Source organism: Pan troglodytes, chromosome 14 (assembly GCF_028858775.2).
Source record: "Pan troglodytes isolate AG18354 chromosome 14, NHGRI_mPanTro3-v2.0_pri, whole genome shotgun sequence".
In the NCBI taxonomy this organism is placed as follows: Eukaryota; Metazoa; Chordata; class Mammalia; order Primates; family Hominidae; genus Pan; species Pan troglodytes.
The window spans coordinates 40,497,661-40,521,703 of NC_072412.2; the positions used below are offsets into that span (position 1 = coordinate 40,497,661).

The window sequence follows — 24,043 nt, forward strand, 5'->3', positions numbered from 1 at the left end:
TTATTCCTAATCCACAGTATAACTACACAACTTTGAACACACCAATGGTGTTGGAGGACCTGCTGTACATTGTTTCCATAAAGTCAATATTCAGGGAATTCCAAAATGAAGTGAGGACTTCGTGTTTATAAAAAGATGGTTGTGATTCCACCTGGATGACAGGGTTATTGCTCAGAAACTAAAGGAGGCCACCTAGGCATAGAGGATTCTGTCATGAGGTTTCTGCTAAACAAAGGATCCCAGAATCCTCACCCATTCCAGTTAAAGGCATAACGAAGAAAGCAATATTCACATAGGAAATGTGGAAAGGAATAAAAGCCATCAAGCAACAACAATAATGTGACTAAGGGGCAGGATTTGCAGACATAGAGATTTAATGTGGTTGCCGTTTCTCACCCACACAAGAAAAAGGATGGAACAGATCATGAGATTCGACTGTTGTGCTGTGCAGCCTCCGCAGGGCACTTTGAATGTCCCTGTTTCTCAGGCTGTAGATGAAAGGGTTCAGCATGGGGGTGACCACAGCGTACATCACTGACACCACCACACCATTCCTGGGGGGTGGTGCCACAGCTGAAGTCAGGTGCACGCCAATGCCTGTTCCATAAAATAAGCAAACAACTGCCAGGTGAGAGCCACAGGTGGCAAAGGCTTTATACTTCCCATCTGACGATGACATCCTTGGAATGGAGGGGACAATTTTATAGAAAGACAAAAGGATCCCTGAAATGGGAAGAAAACCAAACATAGTACTATCGAAATACATGAATATTCTATGATGACACTTTCAGAACAGGCAAGGTTGAGAAGTTGAGATGGCTCACAGACAAAATTAGAGATTTCCACATTCTTGAAGATGGTGAATTGTAACACAATCCAACTGTGCAGCTGGGAATCCAACAGGCTAAGGAAAAAGGACACCAAATGAAGAAGACACAGAGGGTGAGGATTCACAATGACTGGGTAGTGCAGAGGGCGACAGATGGCTACAAAGCAGTCATAGGCCACCATGGTCAGGAGCATGTCTTCTATACATGCAAAAAGGACCAAGAAAGATATATGTGTCAGGCAGCCCGCATGAGAGATGACTCTGCTATGCGACTGCATGTCCACAGTCATCTTGGGAACGGTGGCCAAGGTGAAACCAATGTCAGCCCAGCACAGGTTGGAGAGGAAGAAGTACATGGGGGTGTGGAGGTGGGAGTCAGAGTTGACAGCCAGGATGATGAGCAGGTTCCTCAGCACCATGACCAGATACATGGACAGGGACAGGGACAGCAAAGCAAGGACCGGCTGCAGTTCTGGATCCCCTGAGAGTCCCAGGAGGAGGAATTCTCAGACACCTGTGAGACTCCGTGGCTCTGTGTGACTTGGACACCTTGAGAAGGAAAGAAGATTGGAAAAATAAAAGACAAAAACCAACCCTTCATGCTGAATGCAAGCAATTCACAAGGAACATTTTCACACTTGCAGACCATACACCGCCAGCAATGTTTCTCAGTTGTGACAAATCCAAAAATCTCAGAATTATTACATGATATACTTTTTTGCTATTCAACTCTTTCTGTGCATACTACTTTAGAGAAAATCCACTGAAGAAGGTTAGAAGACCAAAACGTCATATATAACAAATCCGTGATCTCAGTAAAATACGGCCCACTCTTTTCAGAAAAAATAGAATGCAATGAAAATGTTCTTCTATCTTGAAGAAAAAGATCTCAGTCTAATTGAAAGAAATTAAGAAGCCGTGAAATACATTCTATTTTATTCTGACACCGTGCTACAAATTCCTTTGATGTAGAATATGTAGAAGGACGATACAAGAGCTAGGACCGCATTATCTAAAAATGAAATAGAAACTTAAGAGTTCCTCATCGGAAGACCTTTTCACATGCCAGTTACTTTTCATATTTATTATCATCCTTAGGTTTTCTGATATCATTTCTTCATAAAAGTACATGCACACTCAAATATGGGAGCTGTGTTTCCAAATGAATTGAATATATAACTCCTGGCCGAGCGCCATGGTGCACACCTGTAATCCCAGCATTTTGGGCGGCCGAGGCTGATGGATCACCTGAGGTCAGGAGTTCCAGACCAGCTTGGCCAACGTGGTGAAACCGCGTCTCCAGTGAAAATAAAAAGAAATTAGCTGGGTGTGCTGGCGGGTAACCCTAGCTACTCAGGAGGCTGAAGCAGGAGAATCCCTTAGAACCTGGAAGGCAGACATTGGACACCCTGTGATAGGATTTTTGATATCCTAGGGAGATATTGCTCCTGACAGCAGAGTGGGCATACACTCTGTGATATTATTTGTAATATCCTAGAAAGATATTGCTCCTAATATCACAGTGGCTGTACACCCTGTCCTGTGATATTAATTGTAATATCCTACAGAGATATTACTCCTAATAATACAGTGGGTATACACCCTGTGATATTATTCATAATATATTACAGAGATACGACTCCTGATATCACAGTGAGTGTACACCATGTTTGCACACCCTGTGATCTTATTTGTAACAACTTAGAAAAATATTACAGCTAATATCAAAGTGGGTGTACACCCTGTGATGTTATTTGTTATCTACTAGGTAGATATTATTCCTAATATCACAGTGAGTGTACACCATGTGTGTACAGACTGTGAAATTATTTGTAATACCCTAGGAAGATATTACTCCTAATATCACAGTGGGTGTACACCCTGTGATATTATTGGTGATCCCCTAGGGTGATATGATTCCTACTATTATGGTGGGTGTACACTCTGTGAGGTTATTTGTAATGTCCTAGGAAGATATTACTCCTAATATCAAAGTGGATGTACACCACGTGTGTACACTCTGTGATATAATTTGTGATATCCCAGAGAGATATTTCTCCTGATATCACAGTGGGTGTACACTCTGTGATATTACTTGTACTATCCTAGAGAGATATTGCTCCCAGTATCACAGTGGGTGTACACCCTGTGATATTATTCATAATATCCTAGAGAGATATTACCTCTAATATCACAGTTTCTGTACACCCTGTGGTATTATTCATCATATTCCAGGGAGATATTATCCCTAACATCACAGTGCATGTACACCATGGGTGGACACCCTGTGATGTTATTGGTAATATCCTAGGGAGATATTACCCTTAATGTCACCGTGGGTGTACACCATGTGTGTATGCACTGAGATGTTACTCGTGACATCCTAGGGAGAAATTACACCTAGTGTTACAGTGGGTGTACACCATGTCTTTCTATTCTGTGATGCTATTCATAATATCTGAGAAAGTTATTAGTCCTAGTGCCACAGTGGGTGTATACCATGTGTGTCCACTCTGTGATGTTATTCGTATTATCCTAGGGAGATAGTTCTCATCACATCACCGTGTGTGTACATCATGTATGTACTCCCTGTGGTCTTATTGGTTATGTCCTGGGTTGATAGTACACCTAATATCACCATGGGTGCACACCATAGGTGTACATTCTGTGATGTTATTCATAATATCCTAGGGAGATATCACTTCTTATGTCATAGTGGCTGTACAGCCTTGTGATATTCCTGGTAGTATCCTTGGGATGTGTTGCTCCTGTTATCACAGTGGGTGTACACCCTGTGATAGTATTTGTAATATCCTAGGGAGATATCACTGTATACCCTGTGGTATTATTTGTGACATTTGAGGGAGCTGTTGAACTCTGGGGGAAAAGACAGAAAATATCAACAAGAAATCTTGCAATTATTAGAAGCAGTATGGAAACCCCACAAGGTGGCACTTATGCATTGCAAAGGACACCAGCGAGCTTCTACCTTGGTGGGTTTGGGGAATTCCCGTGTTGACTCAGAGGCTCGAAAAGCAGCATCTTTTCGATCCCCTTCCAGGCATCAGTCACAGCCCCTCTGCTCCCTCAAGCACATGATCTTGGACCTACTTCTTCTAAAGTTTAGAAAAAAGGACTTTCTCCAGGTAGAGGGAAGGACAAGTGATGGAGGAAGGATGGAATCGGTTACCAGTTGGGAGAGTAGCTGTGCCACAGCTGCTGGGAGCTGCAGTTGTACTGGCTGTGCATGAAACCACCCATCTAGGTCAGGAGTCACTGGAAAAGTTGTTAGGCCGGTATTTCTACATCTTGGATTTGTCAGCCTTTGCCAAAATGGTGACCCAGCTGTGTGTTACCTGCCGACAGTATCATGCGAGGCAAGGTCCAGCCGTTCTGCCCGGCATAGAAACTTATGGAGCAGCCCCCTTTGAAGATCTCCAGGTAGACTTCACAGAGATGCCAAAGTGTGGAGGTAATAAGTATTTACTAGTCCTTGGGTGTACCTACTGTGGGTGGGTGGAGGCTTATCCAACATGAACTGAGAAAGTTCATGAAGTAACCCATGTGCTTCTTCGAGATCTGATTCCTAGATTGGGACTGCCCTTCCGGATCGGCTCAGATAACGGGCCTGCATTTGTGGCTGACTTGCTACAGAAGATGGCAAAGGTATTGGGGATCACACGGAAACTGCAGGCCGCCTCCCGGCCTCAGAGTTCCGGAAAGGTGGAGTGGAAGAATTGGACTATCAAAAATAGTATTATTGTCTTCCCTGCTGGATATTAAAAACAACACCACAAGGGGCATCAAACCACCTGCTAAATTTGAGGGAATGTTATCCTCTCCCCCACCCCGCCCCCGGATATTAGGGACAATAACACAGGGGTAATGTACACCCACTGCTTTATTGGGAGTAATATCATCCTCTCCCTTCTTGGATATCAGGAACAATATCACACTGTACGTGTACGCCTGTCGCGAAATTCAATGGAAAGTCATCGTGTGCCTCCCTGGATATGACGAACAATATCACGGGGGATATACATCTTCTGAGATATTGGGAGTGATATCATCCTCTCCCCTGTGGAAGTTAGGGACAATATCACAGGGGTAGTGTACACCCTCTGTGACGTTGGGACTAATATCATCCTCCTATCCCTGGATATTAAAAACCATATCACAAGGGGCGTGTACACACACTTCGATATTGATATGAATACCATCCTCTCCCTCTTTGGATATTCAGTGCAATATTTCAGGTGGGGTATACACCACCTGCAATATTGGAAGTAATATTATTTTCTCCCCCCCGGATATTAGAAACAATATCAGAGGGGGTGTGAACAACCCCTATGATATTCAGAGTAATATCATCGTCTCCCCTTATGAATATAAAGAACAATATCGTAAGGGGGGTGTACACCCCCTTTGATATTTGATATCATCCTCTTCTGCCCTGGATATTAGGAACAATATCAGGAAGGGATGTACAGACCCTGTGACATTTGCTGTCATATAATTTTCTCTCCCCTAGATATTAGGAAAAATGTAACTGAGGATGTGAACACCCCTGTGATATTGGGAGTAGTATCATCCTCTCCCCGCTTGCATATTAGGAACAATATCACAGGTGGGGTGTACTGCCTCTGAGATATTGGGAGTACAATGATCCTCTCTTCCCCTGGATATTAGGAAGGGTATCAGAGGAGGAGGGTGTACATTCCCTGTGGTATTCAATGTAATCTTATCCTCTCCCTCCCAGGGTATTAAGAACAATTAGAGGAGGGGTGTACACCCCCTGCGATATTGTGAGTCATATCATCCTCTTTCGCTCTGGATATTAGGAACAATATCACAGGGGTGTGTACACCCCCTGCGATATTGGGAGTAATATCATCGTCTCCACCCAGGAAATTACTAACAAGGTCACGGGGGGATGTACTCCCCCTGCGATATTGGGAGTAATGTCGTTCTCCCCAAACCTGGATGTTAGCAACAAGATCAGAGTGGGTGTACACACCCTGCGATATTGGAAGTAATATGATCCTCTCCCCACCTGGATATTGGGAAAAATTTCACAGCACGGGTATACATTTCCTACGCTGTTGGGAGTAATATCATTCTTTTCCTTTCTGGATATTAGGAACAATATCACAGAGGTGGTGTACATTTAGTTTGATATTAGGAGTAATATCATCGTCTACTCGTTGGGACATTAGGAACAATATCCCATGGGGGTGTCCACCCTCTGCAATATTGGGAGTAATATCATCCTCTATTTCCCTGGATATTGGGCACAGTATCACAAAAGGTGTACAACCCCTGTGATATTGGGGGTAATATCATACTCTCCTTCCCTGGATATTAGAAAACAATATCATCAGGGCTGAACACCCCCTGCGATAATGGGAGTAATATTTTCCCTTTCACATGCCATTAGGAACAATATCACAGGGGGTGTTTGCACACCCTGCGATATTGGAAGTAATATCATCCTCTGCCCCCCAGAATATTACCAAGAATATCAAACAGGGGTGGTGTACACCCCCTGTGATATTGTGAGTAATATCATTCTCTCCACCTCTGGATATTCAGAACAATATCCCTGCAGGGGGTGGTACAAACCCAGTAATATTGGGGATAGTGTCATCTTCTCCTTTCCTGGATATTAGGAACAATATCACAGGGGGGTGTACACCTTCTGTGATATTGGAAGCAATATCATCCTCTCCCCTGCTGGATATTAGAAAAAATCACACATGGTGTACACCCACTGTGATATTAGAAAGAATATTACAGGCTGTACACCCACTCTGACTTTAGTAGAAATATCTCCCTCAAATGTCACAAATAATATCACAGGGTACACAGTAATATCTCCCTAGGATATTACAAATACTATCACAGGGTGTACACCCACTATGATAGCAGGAGTAATATGTCCCAAGGATATTACCTATAATATCACAAGGCTGTACACCCACTGTGTACATACATGATGTACACCCACAGTGATGTTATGAGAACTATCTATCTAGGATAATACGAATAACATCACAGAGTATACACACATGGTATACACCCACTGTATTATACCATGTATTATACACATGGTATACACCCACTGTATTATTCTAGGAATAATAACTTTCTATGATATTACGAATAGCATCACAGAATAGAAACCCATTGTGTACACTCACTGTAACGTTAGGCCTAATTTCTCCCTAGGATATTACGAGTAACATCTCAGTGTGTACACACATGGTGTACACCCACTGTGACATTAAGGGTAATATCCCCCTAGGATATTGCGAATAACATCACAGGGTGTTCACCCATGGTGTACACACACTGTAATAATAGGAATACTATCTCCCTAGGATATTATGAATAATATCACAGGGTATACAGAAACTGTGATATTAGAGGTAATATATCTCTAGGATATTATGAATAATATCACATGGTGTACACCCACTGTGATACTGGGAACACCATCTCACTAATATAGTACGAAGAATATCACAGAGTGTACACCCACTGTGATATTAGGAGAAATATCTCTCTGGGATATTATGAATTATATCACAGAGTGTACACACATGGTGTACATCCACGTTGATATTAGTAGTAATATCTTCCTAGGATATTACAAATAACATCACAGAGTGTACACCCACTGTAATATTAGGAATCATATCTCCCTAGGTTATTACAAATAATATCACAGGTTGTATACCCACTGTGATATAAGGAGTAATATCTTCCTAGGGTATTATGAATAATTTCACAGTGTGTACACACATGGTGTACACTCACTGTGATATTAGGAGTAATATCTACCTAGTAGATAAGAAACAACATCGCAGGGTGTACACCCACTTTGATATTAGCTGTAATATTTTTCTAAATTGTTACAAATAATACCACAGGGTGTACAAACATGGTGTACACTCACTGTGATATCAGGAGTCGTATCTCAATAATATATTATTAATAATATCATAGGGTGTACACCCACTGTATTATTAGGAGTAATATCTCTGTAGGTTATTACAATTAATATCACAGGGTGTACAGCCACTGTGATATTAGGAGCAATATTTTTCTAGGCTATTACAAATAATATCACAGAGTGCCCACTCTGCTGTCAGGAGCAATATCTCCCTAGGATATCAAAACTAATATCACAGGGTGTCCAATGTCTGCCTTCCAGGTTCTAAGGGATTCTCCTGCTTCAGCCTCCCGAGTAGCTACGTTTACCCGCCACCACGCCCGGCTAATTTTTTTTTGTTTTCACTAGAGACCGGGTTTCACCATGTTGGCTAGGCTGGTCTGGAACTCCTGACCTTAGGTGATCCATCAGCCTCGGCCTCCCAATGTGCTGGGATTACAGGTGTGAGCCATCGCGCTCGGCCAAGAGTTATATATTCAATTAATTTGGAAACACAGCTCCCATATTTGAGTGTGCATGTACTTTTATGCAGAAATGATGTCAGAAAACCTGAGGATGATAATAAATATGAAAAGTAACTGGCATGTTAAAAGGTCTTCCAATTAAGAACTATAAGGTTCGATTTTGTTTTTTAGATAATGCGGTCCTAGCTGTTGTATCATCCTTTTAAATATTCTACCTCAAAGGAATTTGTAGCACGGTGTCAGAATAAAATAGTGTATTTCACTACTTCTTAATTTCTTTCAATTAGACTGAGATCTTTTTCTTCAAGAGAGAAGAATATTTTTATTGCATTTTATTTTTTCTGAAAAGAGTAGGCCATATTTCACTGAGACCACAGATTTGCTGTATATGACGTTTTGGTCTTCTAACCTTCTTCAGTGGATTTTCTCTAAAGTAGTATGTACAGAAAGAGTTGAATAGCAGAAAAGTAAATCATGTAATAATTCTGAGATTTTTGGGTTTGTCACACCTGAGAAATATTGCTGACGGTGTATGGTCCTCAAGTGTGAAAATGTTCCTTGTGAATTGCTTGCATCCAAAATAAACACACAGCATTAAGGGCTGGTTTTTATCTTTTATTTTTTCAATCTTCTTTTCTTCTCAATTTGTCCAAGTCACACGGAGCCATGGAATCTCACAGGTGTCTGAGAATTCCTTCTCCTGGGACTCTCAGAGGATCCAGAACTGCAGCCGGTCCTCACTGGGCTGTCCCTGTCCATGTACCTGGTTATGGTGCTGAGGAATCTGCTCATCATCCTGGCTGTCAGCTCTGACTCCCACCTCCACACCCCCATGTGCTTCTTCCTCTCCAACCTGTCCTGAGCTGACATCGGTTTCATCTCGGCCACAGTTCCCAAGATGATTGTGGACATGCAGTCGCAAAGCAGAGTCATCTCTCATGCGGGCTGCCTGACACATACGTCTTTCTTGGTCCTTTTTGCATGTATAGAAGACATGCTCCTGACTGTGATGGCCTATGACAGATTTGTGGCCATGTGTCACCCCCTGCACTACCCAGTCATCGTGAGTCCTCACCTCTGTGTCTTCTTAGTTTTGGTGTCCTTTTTCCTTAGCCTGTTGGATTCCCAGCTGCACAGTTGGATTGTGTTACAATTCACCTTCTTCAAGACGTGAAAATCTCTAATTTTGTCGGTGACCCATCTCAACTTTTCAGCCTTGCCTGTTCTGACAGTGTCATCAATAGCATATTCATATATTTAGATAGTACTATGTTTGGTTTTCTTCCCATTTCATGGATCCTTTTGTCTCACTCTAACATTGTTCCCTCCGTTCTAAGGATGTCATCGTCAGATGGGAAGTATAAAGCCTTTGCCACCTGTGGCTCTCACCTGGCAGTTGTTTGCTTATTTTATGGAACAGGCATTGGCGTGCACCTGACTTCAGCTGTGGCACCACCCCCCAGGAATGGTGTGGTGGCGTCAGTGATGTACGCTGTGGTCACCCCCATGCTGAACCCTTTCATCTACAGCCTGAGAAACAGGGACATTCAAAGTGCCCTGCGGAGGCTGCGCAGCACAACAGTCGAATCTCATGATCTGTTCCATCCTTTTTCTTGTGTGGGTGAGAAACGGTAACCACATTAAATCTCTATGTCTGCAAATCCTGCCCCTTAGTCACATTATTGTTGTTGCTTGATGGCTTTTATTCCTTTCTACATTTCCTATGTGAATATTGCTTTCTTCGTTATGCCTTTAACTGGAATGGGTGAGGATTCTGGGATCCTTTGTTTAGCAGAAACCTCATGACAGAATCCTCTATGCCTAGGCGGCCTCCTTTAGTTTCTGAGCAATAACCCTGTCATCCAGGTGGAATCACAACCATCTTTTTATATACACAAAGTCCTCACTTCATTTTGGAATTCCCTGAATATTGACTTTATGGAAACAATGTACAGCAGGTCCTCCAACACCATTGGTGTGTTCAAAGTTGTTATGATGTTGATGAGGAATAAGTGGTTTCACTGTACATAATTTTGCTTAAAGGTGAAGTTTCCAAGAGACTTTCAAAGAAGTTAAGTGAGGACATACTGTACATCAAATTCATATCCTCTTCCACAGTTCATGTGGAATTTCTGTATAAACTGCTTCTGGAGAATCTATTTAGGCAGGTTATGTGTAGAGATCCATGCCACCGGTCCTCAATCTTGTCTTTGAATCAAATCACCCGGGGAGCTTACAAATGATGAGGCCTGGGTCTCATTACCTGAGATTCCGATTTACTTGCACCTGTGTAGGTATGTGGATTTTTTTTTTTTTTTTTTTTTTTTTAAGCAACAGAGGTGATTCCAATGATGAAGTTTTTAGAGGCATCAAGCTCTGATAAGTAAGAAAAGAAGTTAGTTGTAATATGATTTCTTCAAATATTATCTTCAAATGCGTTGTCCTTCAACACCATACAAATTTTTATTATGCTATTTCCTCTTACCATTTAGCATTTTCTTTTTTCTTGTCTTGTCTTTTCTTTTCTTTTTTTTTGAGTCAGGGTTTCACTCATGTTGCCCAGGCTGGAGTGCAATAGCATAATCTCGGCTCACTGTAACCTCTGCCTCCCATATTCAAGTGATTCTCCTGTCTCAGCCTTCTGAGTAGCTGGGATTACAGGCATGTGCTGCCACGCCTGGCCAATTATTATTATTATTTTTTTTGTATTTTTAGTAGAGACAGTATTTCTGCATATTGGTCAGGCTGGTCTTGAACTCCCGACCTCAGGTGATCCGCCCGCTTCGGCCTCCCAAAGTGCTGGGATTACAGGCGTGAGCGACCATGCCCAGCCACCACTTAGCATTTTCATTTTACATTTGTTGATGTTATAGATTTATATATCCATTGATTGCTGCTTTATTATACACTTGCATATACATAAACTGGGAAATAGAAAAGAATAAAATGGGCACAGTATCCCTAAAGTTTCACATTCTGAGACATTTTAAAAATATTTGCTGTTTAGAAATTTGTTTCAAATAAGAAACTGTGGTATACACACACAGTGAAGTATTATTCAGCCTCAAAAGCAATAAAATCCTCTCCACTGCAGAAAAAATGGATGAGATTGCAGGTCTGTATATTAAGTGAAATAAGCTAGGCACAGAATGACAAATATTACATGTCCTCACTTATGTGTCGGAACAAAAAAGAAAATCTTGGCCAGGTTTTGTGGCTCAAGCCTGTAATCCCAGCACTTTGGGAGGCAGAGTCACACGGATCACTTGAGGCCAGGAGTTCGAGACCTGCCTGGCCAACATGGTGAAACCCCGTCTCTACTAAAAACACAAAAAATTAGCCAGGCATGGTGACGCGTGCCTGTAGTCTCAGCCACTCGGAAGACTGAGGCCCAAGAAGCGCTTGAACTCGGGAGGCGGAGGTTGCAGTGAACCCGGATTGTGCCTGTATACTCCAACCTGGGCAACAGAAAGAGACTCCATCACACACCTACACACAAAAGGAATCTCAGGAAGGTGGAGGTATAAAGGTGGTTAGCAGACGCTAGGAAGAAAAGGGGTGGGATGGGGAATGAAGAGAAGCGGATAATTGGGTCCCAAAATACAGAAAGATGGAATAAGTGAGCTCTAGTGTTTGATAGTACAGTATGAAAATTTTAGTTCACAAGAATTTCTTGCATATTTCCAGATGCTTTGGTAAGAAGCTTCCTAACTTTCTCATTATGCTGGTTTTTAAGCTATTCTCTTTCTGCTATTGAAATCATGCTGTTTTTTTGTTTTTGGTTTTTTGTTTTGAGATGGAGTTTTGCTCTTGTTGCCCAGGCTGGAGTGTAATGCTGCTATCTTGGCTCACCGCAACCTCTGCCTCCTGGGTTCAAGCGATTCTCCTGCCTCACCTCCAGAGTAGCTGGGATTACAGGCATGTGCCAGCACACCCAGCTAATGTTGTATTTTTAGTAGAGACGGGGGTTTCTCCTTGTCGGTCAGGCTGGTCTTGAACTCCTGACCTCAGGTGATCCACCCGCCTCGGCCTCCCAAAGTCCTGGGATTACAGGCATGAGCAACTGCACCCGGCCCATGCTGTATCCTTATCTGTTGTTTCTTGTTGTTGGTTTGTTTTTGAGCCCAGAAATAACTTCTCACCTATATGTTCAAATGATTTTTAACATGAGCGCTAAGAAAGCTCATTGGTGGAAAAGCAGCCTTTTCAAGAAATGGTGTTGGAGAAACTTGATTTCCACATGCAGAAGAATGAAGGTGGACCCTATGTCACACCAGGTGCAAAAATTAACACAAACTGGATCAAAGACCTAACCCCAAGCGCTAAAAGTATAATATGCCTAAAAGAAAACATTGGCCACACTTTCCTGACATCAGATTGGGCAACGCTTTCTGGGTTATGACACCAAAAGCATAGGCAACAAAAGAAAATTAGATTCCTTGGATTACATCTAAATGACAGACACTTTTGTGAAGCAAAAAACACTGTGAACTGAGTGAAAAGATAACCCATGGATTAGGAAAAATATTTGCAAATCATCTATCTGAAAAGAGGCTGATGTCCATCATATGTCAAGAACAGCTAGAACTAAACAACAAGAAACCCAAAGCATCCCATTAACAATGGTCAGAAGACTCGAGTAGACGTGTCCCTAAAGAAGATATAGCAATGGCCAATAAGCATCTAAGATGATGTTCAAAATCACTCATCATAGGGAAGCACAAATCAAACCAAGAATATGATACCACACGTTACGATGGATATGATAAACAAACAAGCATTGGTGAAACTAGAGGGAAGTAGGAATGCTCGAATATGATTGGAGGGAATGTAAAACCGTGAAGGAACAGGGAAAATAGTATGGCATGTACTGGCAAAATCAGAAACAGGATTATCAGATGTTCCCGCAGTTGCATTTGTGGGTACCTACCAAAAAGAATTAGAAGCCAGGAGTGGAAGAGATATTTGTACACCCATATTCATAGCAGCATTATTCACAACAGCCAAAATGTGGAAGCAACCTAAGGGTTTGTGGACAGATGAATGAAAAAGCACACTGCGATTCATTCATACAATGGAAGACTATTCAGCCTTCAAAAGGCAGGCACTTCTGGCCGGTGAGGTGGCTCACACCTGTAATCCCAGCATCTTGGAAGACCGAGGTGGGTGGATCACCTGAGGTCAGGAATTCAGGACCAGCCTGGCCATCTTGGTGAAACCCTGTCTCTACTGAAAATGCAAAAAATTAGATGAGCATGGTGGCATGTGCCTATAGTCCCAGCTACTCGGGAGGCTGAGGCATAAGAATTGCTTGAACCCGGGAGGCGGAGGTTGCAGGGAGCCCAGCTTGTGGCACTGCACTCCAGCCTGTGCGACAGAGTGAGACTCCATGTAAACACAAAACAAAATAAAACAAAACCAAAAAAAAAAAAAAACAAAAAACCAGACAGGCACTTCTGACACAGGCTGCAACATGGATGAACTGGAAGACATTATTGTCAGTGAAATAAATCCCAAAAGGATAAAGATGACCAGGCTCAGTGGCTCGCACCTGTAACCCCAGCACGTTGGGAGACTGAGGCAGGCGGATCACTTAAGGTCAGGAGTTTGAGACCAGCCTGGCCAACATGGTGAAAGCTCGTCTCTATTAAAAATACAAAAATGAGCTGGGCATGGTGGCGCACACCTGTAATCCCAGCTACTCAGGAGACTGAGACACAAGAATCGCTTGAACCCATGATGTGGAGGTTGCAGTAAGCTGAGATCACGCCACTGCACTCCAGCCTGGGTGACAGAGAAAGACTCTGTCTCCAAAAAAAAAAAAAATTCAAAAATAAAATTAAAAATTAAACACAGAATGATTCCACTTATATCAAGTGTCTAGAGCAGTTAAACTCATAGAGTTCCAAAATAGAATGGTGGCCCCCAGGGGTGGGCGAGAGAGACGAATGGAGAGTTTGGTTAATGGGTGCAATTTCCATTTTGAAAGATAAAACTGCTCTGGAGATGATGGCGGTGATGGTTGCTAAACAATGTGAATGTACTTAATGTCATTAAACTGTAAACTAGTGGAAATTGTAAATGTTTATACTGGCCATTCTATATGAAATAATATATATTTTAATTTTTAAATATTTATACGTGGTATATTTTCCCCTAATCAAAGATGAAAATTAAAGCAGTTGGATCTTTAAAAAGAAAAGAAAGAAGTGAATAATACACACAAGCTTTCTCTTGATTAGAGGAAGAGCCCCAAAAGTGAGTTATATGGACACTCACTTTTCTCTTCTTCTTGCATTATTATGAGGAAATCCTTAGAGGTTGGGGAACTTGGGTGACTTTGGCTAATGAGGAGCTCTGTGCCTTGAGCCCCCCAGGCCATAGAATAGTCAATACTCAGTCTGTGCCTCCAGCCCTGCAGTGTGAGATTCCAGTCCTGTGGGCTCCACACCTCTCACCTGTATCAGGAGGCTCATGTCTCACCCTGTCTTCCTGCCAGTCTTGAGGACGGAGCCTGAGCCTCCATCGTGCACCACGCAAGGGGGACAGTAGACTTGTTCTTCGTGGTCATGGCCCAGCAGAGGGGAAGGGCAGTTCAGTGAGTGCTGAGGGATGGTTGGGAGCCTTGTTTTGTTTCCTCATCCTCAGGACAGACAGGAGAGTGCGGTGGGCAGATGGGAGGAGATCAATGTGCAAACTGTTAGCTCAGTTGACTGTGGAGATTCTGTTCTTGGTTGTGGTGGGAGGTCTCAGAAATCTTATACCAAATTTTGCCTTCCTCCCCCACTGGTTGTCCTTTTCATAGACACCTCACCCATGATAGCAGGGAATGAGTCCCTCTAAACTATTCCCTATGAACAGCAAAAAGATTATGAAGGTGATGATGAGGATAAAGAGGATGATGATAGACACCATGGCATCATGAACCCTTACTGAGGTCTTCCTACAGGCCAGGCTCTGAGCTCTGTGGTCTATGCTGCTTATTTCATTTCATCTGCATAGTCTCAAAGTTAGTGCACATTTCATTATTATTTTACAGACTAGAAAAGGAGCAATGCATTTTCATATAACTTGTACCAGATCATAAAGTCAAAAAGGGTGAAGTCCAATTTGAACCATGCAGTCTAAGTCCAGACGCATGGCATTCGGCCAGTCCTCTCCCTGCATCCAACCTGCCCTCTCCAATCCTTGTCCCTCAGGCCGATGCCCCTGCTCACTGTGCCCTTCCCTTTGGGGGTTCCTTGTAGACCACAGCTAGACCAGTGGGTGCCACAATCATTGTGTCAAGTATAGAAAGGGCAGCTGAGATCACAAAGATTCCAGAAAGAATTGGCACAGGATCATTCGGGACGCATCTCTCCCTTGCCCGTGTTCCTGGCTTTCCTTACAGCTCTCGACTTCCTCAAAGGAGTCATACATTCAGAGTTTGGCTTCCATTCCTATTGAGGAAGCTGGAAACTGTTTCAAAAATGCTCCTCAGATGTGCCTGTGGTTAAGAGCTCTGAGCTCCGCTTAAAACTTTTGGAAGCTGGGCGCGGTGGCTCACGCCTGTAATCCCAGCACTTTAGGAGGCTGAGGCAGGCGAATCACAAGGTCAGGTGTTCGAGACCAGCCTGGCCAACATGGTGAAACCCCGTCTCTCCTAAAAAGAGAAAAAAATGAGCCGGGCGTAGTGGCGGGCGCCTGTAATCTCAGCTACTCGGCAGGCTGAGGCAAGAGAATAGCTTGAACCTGGGATGCGGAGGTTGCAGTGAGCCGAGATCACTCCACTGCACTCCAGCCTGGGCAACAGAACGACACTCCATCTTGAAAACAAAACAAAAAAACCCCACAACTTTTTGAGAGTTGGAAGACCACGAAGTATAGTACCCGGGACTTGGAGTCTGGCCATTAGTTTTGAATACCACCCTTTCTACTTATCTGTATGGCAAGGGATGAGATATCCATCCTCTGAGACTCAGCACTCTCATCGGAGTTGATTTCTAGTTGATCCAATGGAAGCGAGCGATGATTAAACCGATCGTGGGCGCCTGCTGCGTGATCTCTATGTGATGGATGCATAAAGTAAAGGCAAAGTGAATTTTAGGTACATTCGTTAATATTTTAAGCTTAAACTCCATACAATTCAACAGAAATATCCCCTGACCTGAAGTTCTTGTGTCCCTGCATTCCAGACAGGATATCTTATTTTGTCCTTATCTCAGTAAGTACTGAGTATTGTGAGAGGAACAAGTGAGTCTCTTTTGTTTCTGATTCCCAAGAGCCTATATCTTGCTTGGCACATAGGAGATAGCAAAAGTAAACATCTATGTGAATTATTGAATTGACACTTCCTTGGTTCACAAAAATTGGCTGTCATCAGTGTGACGTCAGTGTGACAGAGTGTGTGTTTTTGGTTTTTGGTTTCTTGAGACGGAGTTTTGCTCTTCTTGCCCAGGCTGGAGTGCTGTGGTATGACCTTGGCTCACTGTAGCCTCTGCCTCCCAGGGTTAAGCCATTCTCCTGCCTCAGCCTCCCGAGTAGCTGGGACTACAGGCACATGCCACCATACCAGGTGAAGTTTTTGTATTTTCAGTAGAGGCGGGGTTTCACCATGTTGGCCAGGAGGGTCTTGATCTCCTGACCTCGTGATCTGACCTCGTGATCTGCCCTCCTTGGCCTCCCAAAGCGCTGGGATTACAGGCGTGAGCCACTGCATCTGGCCAAACTTTCTGATGAAAGCTCTAAGTCCACCTAAGCTAAGGACAGGAGTTATAGCTTACATGAATTTTAAAACAAGACCCACCGATTTGAGTAAGCAATTACTCTCTTGAAGGAGAAAAGTCAGAAAACATAATGATGAAATCACTAGGACCTAACTGGCATGGGAACTATTTTCTGCTTATGAACTATCAACTTTAATTTCATTTCCAGATGGGATGGTCTCAGCTGTTACACAGTGTTTATAAATGTTCAAAATCAAGGGAATTTGTATCAATCTATTCAAATAAAATAAAATAGTTGAGTTCTTAATTTCCTTTAATTCAGACCACCTTTTACTTAAAGTGAAGAGAATGGTTTCATTACATATTTTTCTTCGGAAAAGATAGGCTGTATTTTCTAGCAATTATGAATTTGTTATATATGATGATCTTGTTCTTGGAACATTCTTGAATCTAGTGTCTCTAAGGCAGGTGTGTACAGTAAGAAGTGAATAACATGGAAATCAATGATGAAAGCATGATAAGGCAATTGAGTCTGTCAGAACTGCAAATTATTGCTGAGTGTGGATTGCTCTGAAATCTGACAACATGCCTTGTGAATTGCTTATATCCAAAATGCAGACACAATGCTGGGTGTTGGTTTACTTGTTTCCGATTTCTCAACCCTCTTTTCTAGGCAAAAGTTGTCCAAATGATACAGACCCACAGAATCTAAGAGATGTCTCTATATTTCTCTTCCTAGAACTCTCAGAGGATCCAGAACGGCAGCCGGTCCTCCCTGGGCTGTTCCTGTCCATGTGTCTGGTCACCATGCTGGGGAACCTGCTTATCACCCTGGTCATCCGCCCTGATTCCCACCTCCACACCCCCACGTACTTCTTCCTCTCCAACCTGTCCTTGTCTGACATCGGTTTCACCTCCACCACGGTCCCCAAGATGATTGTGGACATCCAGTCTCACAGCAGAGTCATCTCCTATGCAGGCTGCCTGACTCAGATGTCTCTCTTTGCCATTTTTGGAGGCATGGAAGAGAGACATGCTCCTGAGTGTGATGGCCTATGACCGGTTTGTAGCCATCTGTCACCCTCTATATCATTCAGCCATCATGAACCCGTGTTTCTGTGGCTTCCTAGTTTTGTTGTCTTTTTATTTTTTTCTGTCCTCAGTCTTTTAGACTCCCAGCTGCACAACTTGATTGCCTTACAAGTGACCTGCTTCAAGGATGTGGAAATTCCTAATTTCTTCTGTGACCCTTCTCAACTCCCCCATCTTGCATGTTGTGACACCTTCACCAATAAGATAATCATGTATTTCCCTGCTGCCATATTTGGTTTTCTTCCCATCTCAGGGACCCTTTTCTCTTACTCTAAAATTGTTTCCTCCATTCTGAGGGTTTCATCATCAGGTGGGAAGTATAAAGCCTTCTCCACCTGTGGGTCTCACCTGTCAGTTGTTTGCTGAGTTTATGGAACAGGCGTTGGAGGTTACCTCAGTTTAGATGATGTGTCATCTTCCCCCAGAAAGGGTGCAGTGGCCTCAGTGATGTACACGGTGGTCACCCCCATGCTGAACCCCTTCATCTACAGCCTGAGAAACAGGGATATTAAAAGTGTCCTGCGGCGGCCGCACAGCAGCACCGTCCAATCTCAGTATCTTCTTATCTGTTCCATTCCTTTTGTAGTGTGGGTTAAAAAAGGCAGAAAGGTCAAATAAGAATGATATCACAGGTGAACACCCACTGTGATATTAGGAGTAATACCTCCCTGGGATATAAAAAATACTGTCACAGAGTATACACACATGGGGTACACCCACTGTGAGATTAGAAGCAATATCTCCCTAAAATATGATGAAAAATATCACAGGGTGTGCATACTGTGTGATATGAGGAGTAATATTTACCCTGGATATTATGATTAATATCCAGGGTGTACACACACAGGGTACACACACTGTGATATCAGGAGTTGTATCTCCCTAGGATATTACAAATAATATCACAGGGTATACACTATGTGTGTACATCCACTGTGATATTTGAAGTAATATCTCTTTATGAGATTACAAAGATTATCAAAGGGTATACACCCCAGTGACATATTAGGAGTAACGTCCTTCTAGGGTATTACAGATAACGTCACAAGGTATACATCTTCTGTGACATTTTGTACACCGTTTGTGACATTAAAAGAAACATCCCCTTAGGATATTAAGAATAATGACACAGGCGGCTTACATACATGGTGTACAGCTCCTGTGCCATCAGGAGTAATATTCCCCTAGGATATTATGAATAATATCACAGCAGGTGTACACACATGGTGTACACCCCATGTGACATTAGGAGGAACATGCCCCTAGGATATTAGGAATAGTATCACAGGTGTTGAATATGCATGATATACACCCCCGGTGATATTAAAAGTAACATCCCCCTAGGATATTATGAATAATATGACAGGGAGTACACCCTCTGTGACATTAGGAGTAACATCCCCTGAGGATATAACGAATAATATCAGAGGGTGTACATGCATTGTGACCTTAGTAGTAACATCTCTTTAGGATATTACAAATAATATCACAGGGTGTACACGCATTGTGACATTAGGAGTAACATCCTGCTGGGATATGACGAGTCATATCACAGGGTGTACACCCCCGTGACAATAGTAGCAACATTCCCCTAGAATATTAGGAATCATATCACATGAGGTACAGCCCCTGTGATTTACGAGTAACATGTCTATAGAATATTACAACTCATATCACTGTGTGACTCTGTGTACATCCCATGGGACATTAGGAGTAACATCCCACAAAACTATTACAAATAATATCACAGGGTGAACTCCCCCTGCGACATGAGGAATAACGTAGTTTTAGGATATTATGAATGGTATGACAAGGTGTACACACCCTGTGATGTTAGGAGCAAAATCCGTCCAGGATATTAGGAATGATATCACACGGAACACACCCCCTGTGTCATTAGGATATTATGAATAATATCACAAAGTGTACATGCATTGTGACATTAATACTAATATCCCTCTCGTATACTATGAATAATATCACAGGGTGTACATCCCTGTGACACTAGGAGTAACATCCCCCTAGAATATAACGAATAATATCACAGGGGGTACACACCCTGTGACTTCAGGAGTATCACCGCCCTGGAATATGAGGAATACTGTCCCAGGTTATTAACACCCTGGGACCTGAGGAGTAACATCCCGCTGGAATATTATGAATAATATCACAGTGTGTACACCAACTGTGATATTAGGAGTCCTATTTATTTTTAGGATATTAGGAGTAATATCACAGTAGGTGTACACAAATAGTTTGTACACCTTCTGTGATATTAAAAGTTATATCTCCCTAGGGTATTGTGAATAACATCACAGTGAGGGTACACCCACTGTGATATTTGAAGTAATATCTCCCTAAGATATGAGAAAAAATATCAAAGGGTGGACCCCGTCTGTGACATCAAAAGTAACATCTCTGTGGATATTCCGAATAATATCACAGGGTGTACACAGCCTGTGACATTAGGAGTAGCATCCCCATAAGATATTCTGAGTAATATCACAGGGTGTACACCCCATGTGACATTAAGAGTAACATCTTCTTAGGATATTATGAACAACATCACAGGGTGTACGACCCCTGTGACTTTAAAAGTATCATCCCCCTAGAATATTATGAATAACATCATGGGTGTACACCCCATGTGACATTAGGAGTAACATCTCCCTAGGATATTATGAAGAATATCACTGGGTGTACACCCTCTGTCATATTAGGAGTAACATCTTTCTAGGGTATTATGAATAATATCACAAGGTGTACACACACTGTGATATTCGGAGAGATAACTCAATGGGATATAAGGTATCATATCACAGAATATACACACATGGTGTACACCCACTGTGATATTAGAAGCAATATCTCCCTATGATAGTATGAGAAATATCAAACGGAGTACACTCTCTGTGATATTAGATGTAATGTTTACCATGGATATTACAAATAATATCACAGGGTGTACACACATGAGGTACGCCCACTGTGATATTATTTGTACTGTCTTAGAGAGATATAACTCTCTAATATTACACAGAGAGCTATGACTCTGTAATATCTCTAAGATATTACAAATAATATCACAGTGGGTGTACACTATGTGTGTACACCCACTGTGAGATTTACAGCAATATCTCCCTATAAGACTACAAATATTATCAAAGGGTGTACACCCCCTGTAACCTTAGGAGTAACACCCTTCTGGATATCAGGAATGATACCATAAGGCATAAACACCTTGTGACATTTTGTACACACTTTGTGACATTAAAAGTCACATCCCCCTAGTATATTATGAATAATATCAAAGGCAGTTGACGCACATGGTATACACATCCTGTTACATTAGGCATAATCTTTTTCTGTGATTTACGAATAGTATCACAGAAGGTGTACACACATGATGTACACTCCAGGTGACATTAGGAGCAACATCCCCCCAAGATATTAGAAATAATATTACCAGGGTTGCATACACATGGTGTACTCTCCCTGTGACATTAGCAGCAACATTCCCCTAGAATATTACGAATAACCTCAGAGGGGGTGTACACACATAATGTACGCACCTTGTAAAATTAGGAGTAGCATCTCCCTACGATGTTATGAATAATATCACAGAATGTGTACACACATGGCGGATACCCCATGTGATATTAGGAGTTACATCTTTCTAGTATGTTAGGAATAATATCACGAAGGTGTTCACACATGGTTAACAGCATATGGAATATTAGGATTAACATCCCTCGAGAATATTACAAATAACATCACAGGGGCTGTGCACACATGGTGCACAAGCCCTGTGACATTAGGAGTACATTTCCCTGACACATTACGAGTAATATCAGAGAGTGTGCACCTTCTGTGACATTTGGAGTAAAGTCCCCTAGGATAGTATGAATAATATCACAGGGTGTACATCCCCTGTGACCTGAGGAGTAACATCTTTCTAGGATATTGTGAATAATATCACAAAACGCACAGCCCCTGTGACACGAGGAGTAACATCCACCTAGGATATTAGGAATAATATCACAGGGAGTACACCCCGTGTGACAGTAGGAGTAACCTCCCCCGAGGATATAACGAACAAATACAGAGGATGTACACGTGTCGTGATATTAGCAGTGACATCCATTTAGGATATTACGAATATTATCACAGTGTGAACACCCCCTGTGATATTAGGAGTAACATTCCCCTACACTATTGGGAACCATATCATACGGTGTACACCCCCTGTGACATTAGATGTAACATTTTGTTAGGATATTATGAATAATATTACAAGGTGTACAGCCCCTGGGATAATAGGAGTAACATTTCCATAAAATATTAAGAATAATATCACTGTTTGCACACCACGGGTGACATTAGGAGTAACAGCCCCCAAAACTATTATGAATAACTTCACAGGGTGTACACCCTCTGTGACATTAGGAGTAACATCTTTCTAAAATATTACAAATCAAATCGCAAAATGTACACCCCCTGTGACATTAGAAGTAACATCACCCTAGGCTATAAGAAATATTATCAGACTGTGTACCTGCATTGTGACATCAGTAGTAACATCCCTTACTACTGATTTTTACGAATATTTTCAGAGTGTGAACACCTTCTGTGACATTAGGAGTAACATCACCCTATAATATTGGGAATAATACCACACGATGTACACCACCTGTGACATTAGTGGTAACATTTCTTTAGGATATTACGAATAATATGACAGGGTGTACAGCCCCTGTGATATTAGGAGTAACATATCCAAAAAACTGTACAAATAATATCACTGTTTGTACACCACGTGTGACATTAGGAGTAACATCCCCCCAAACTATTATGAATAACTTCACAGATTGTACACCCTCTGCAATATTAGGAGTCAACATCTTCCTAGAATGTGAAGAATAACATCACAGGATGTACACCCCCGTGACATGAGGAGTAACATCACTCTAGGATATTATGAATAATATAACAAAGTGTACACAATGTGTATGGTGGGAGTAACATCCCCCTGGGATACTATGAATCATAGCACAGAAAGCACACCCCCGTCACAATAGGAGTCACATCCCCTTAGGATATTATGAATAATATCACAAGCTGTACAAGCATTGTGACATTAGTAACAATATCCAGCTAGTATATTGTGAATAATATCACAGCGTGTACACATTTGCGATATTAGGAGTAACATCTCCCTAGAATATTATGAATAATATCACAGGGTGTACACATCCAGCGACTTTAGGATAATCATCCCCCTGGATAACTACAAATAATTTCACAGGATGTTAAACCCCTGTGACAATAGGAATAATATACTTCTAGGATATGATGAATAATATCACAGTGTGTACACCCACTGTGATATGAAAAGTTATACCTCCCTCAGATATTGTGAATAATATCACAGGGTGTACACCACGTGTGCACACCTACTGTGATTTTTAAAGTAATATCTCCTTAGGATATTACGAATAATATCAAGGGGTGTACACACCCTATGACATTAAGATAACACCCCTTTATGATATTCGAAATAATATCCCAGGGTGTACACCCCATGTGACATTACAAGTAACATCTTCCGAGGATATTACGAATAAGATCCCAGGGGTGACACCCTCTGTGATTTTAAAAGTAAAATCCCTCTAGAATATTACTAATAATAACACAGGGTGTACACCCCTGCGACATTAGGAGTAACATCCTTCCAGGATATTACGAATAATATCAGAAGGTGTACACACATGTTGACATTAGTAGTAATATCCCACTAGTATATTGTGAATAATATCACAGGGTATACACACCTGTGACATTAGGAGTAACATCCCCCTGGAATATTCCACATAATATCACAGAGTGTACACCTCCTGTGACTTTAGGAGTATCATCCCGCTAAAATATTACGAATAATGTCACAGGGGGTTAGCCTGTGTAATATCACAGGGTGTACAGCCCCTGTGACATTAGGAGT

The 24,043-nt window shown here is 42.0% G+C and overlaps 2 pseudogenes; one reads left to right on the plus strand and one right to left on the minus strand.

Annotated features, from left to right (window-relative positions):
• Window positions 1-373: 373 nt before the first annotated feature.
• On the minus strand, window positions 374-1,275 carry LOC740367 (olfactory receptor 7E24-like; annotated as a pseudogene).
• Window positions 1,276-8,318: 7,043 nt separating this feature from the next.
• LOC134808128 (olfactory receptor 7E24-like) lies at window positions 8,319-10,462 on the plus strand (annotated as a pseudogene).
• Window positions 10,463-24,043: the final 13,581 nt, after the last annotated feature.